We start from the raw sequence: 2,215 nt of genomic DNA, 5'->3' as shown, positions 1-2,215 counted from the left end.
GCTATGTATCCATTTTTAACCGGTAATGAAGGCGCTGGCAACTTAAAACAGCTACAAAGCAAGAATTGTAAAGCAATATAAAAATAAAGCATATTTGTTTGTAAATGGACTCTCCGTGGTTTAGTTATTTTTTACCTTGTTTCAATTTACTTTAAGAATTTTTGGTATGTGTGTGTGTTTGCGCCGTGTGCATCGAATGCTACATTATCTAGAGTATCACTTTTGAAAAAGATAAGGTGTAATTTAACGATTTAGCCGGTTAAACGATTACGTAAGATGCTCTCTCGTTGACTCATCTTGTACAGCAGAGATTGTCAATCTTTTTTTTTCCAGCGCACTCCATCATCATGTCGGACATTGTCAGTGTACCCGTCACCATGTCGAACATTGTCGGCATACCCCATTGTGAAGAATATAGTGTAAAATGGCTCGATAGGAAAGATCAGACAATAGACATGTGTTCTCAAAGGTAAGGACCGATGGTCACTTGGTACCCGTGTCGTCACATACGAACTTAGAACATGGAGTATCCAGACAAAAACTACAATGCACTTTGTCCAACCACCACTACTACCACCACCACCACCACTACTACCACCACCACCACCACCACCACATCAAGGATGAGCAGTGAAGTTGACTTTATAGGATTTGAGAGTATGAGCAAATGCCGTAAGGCGTCTTATTCCAACGCTTTGGCAATTCTTCCAGTCACTTGCTTTGGTAATTCTAACCAGAGGTACAAATAAAAATATATATTGACAGATCTCCATTACATATCTTCAGGAAATTTACAAACATTTTCACAGTGATGCGTAACGAATTGTTAGAGATACCTGGAGTGATTTGTCACGGCATAATTAACAAGCTGGTGCTAGACGATGCTCAAGTGCGAAAACGAAAACGAAAAAGAAAGAATCGTTCATGCTTCGCTTGATTACAAAATCGAAAAAAAAAAACAGCGTTTGATTAAATCATGTTTGATATAGGAATAAAGAAAATACTCCATGGAAAGGAATGTTGGATCGGACTTTGCCTTTCATCCTTTCGGGGTCGATAAATTAAGTACCAGTTACGCACTGGGGTCGATGTAATCGACTTAATACCTATGTCTGTCCTTGTTTGTCCCCTCTGTGTTTAGCCCCTTGTGGGTAATAAAGAAATAGGTAACATAGCGGGAGTTTCGACCACCCAGTGCGGTAACTAGATTGGCAACTCCCCTTTCTGTAAACGTAACAGCAAACACAAGTGGCCTCACCCTTCCTTAAACGTGTTCTACCTTTGCCTACAACAAAAACATACAGATAATGTGACCGTCCATTTCTTTAAACGACATTAAACATACATACATACATCTATGAAGTGGCTGTCTTGTATTGAGTAAGACAGCGATAACAATGCTAATTTGTTTTAGCCAAGTGCATATTGGAAGGCCGCAGTGAATTGTGTGTAATCTAATAAAGAAAATTGCTCCTAAATATACAATTAAAATGGCATTGGATTTATTTCATGAACAATGTAATTTTACGTAATTAAAATTTATAAACTAACAACTTTATACCAGCGCTGACTTTATCGCACTAACTGACCGTATTTGATGCACCGTAATCGTATGGAAAATAAACCTACCCCATATAAATCTGCTTATATAGGTTATTTTCTGCAAATGACTGAAATATTTGTTTTCGCCTTTGTTTTCTCCGTGTTCTTTAATGAATAGATAACCTGATTTAGTCGGAGGATTTGCCCAGAGAAATTGTCTAAGATTGTTAGATCTGACGACAAATTCTTCGTATTTACTATAGCTATCATCTCGATATTTCTATTGATTAAGATTATTATAACCAGAATTGTATTAAAGCATATTAATTATTTTACATATGTTAAAATTATTACAAAAAGCAAACTTATTTTGAATTTAAATTTTACATTTCGAATAGATCTATATTGAAAATCATGTTCGTTTTCTTGTGTATGAAAACGAACCCAACTTATTTGTATTATTAATATCGTTGAAATGTGTTTTGATTATCGCTATCCCCTATTTTTGTTCGATTTCAGTTACTTTACAGCTCTTCTTTTACATGATTTAATCAAAGAAAGGACAGCACCCATAATCTCTTTTCAGTACCTTCTAGACAGATGAGATAAAGGTAGGAAGTTGCCCTCAAGTCGGAGATTTGGCTCGAAAGTTTACACTAGAGTGGACTCTGCT

At 36.3% G+C, this 2,215-nt stretch overlaps 1 protein-coding gene across 2 annotated transcripts in view; it reads left to right on the top strand.

The window, feature by feature from the left end:
- LOC115214207 overlaps window positions 1-109 on the top strand; it is a 34,627-nt gene extending 34,518 nt beyond the window's left edge. For both annotated transcript variants that reach the window (XR_003881886.2, XM_029783314.2), the window contains one exon: window positions 1-109. This exon is cut by the window's left edge and continues 4 nt beyond it. The gene's annotated coding sequence lies outside the window, so the exon portion shown is untranslated.
- The last annotated feature ends 2,106 nt before the right edge of the window (window positions 110-2,215 follow it).

This window comes from Octopus sinensis, linkage group LG7 (assembly GCF_006345805.1).
Source record: "Octopus sinensis linkage group LG7, ASM634580v1, whole genome shotgun sequence".
Taxonomy (NCBI): domain Eukaryota; kingdom Metazoa; phylum Mollusca; class Cephalopoda; order Octopoda; family Octopodidae; genus Octopus; species Octopus sinensis.
The sequence above is the reverse complement of the archived record's forward strand: the minus strand, read 5'-3'. Positions and strand labels throughout refer to the sequence as shown.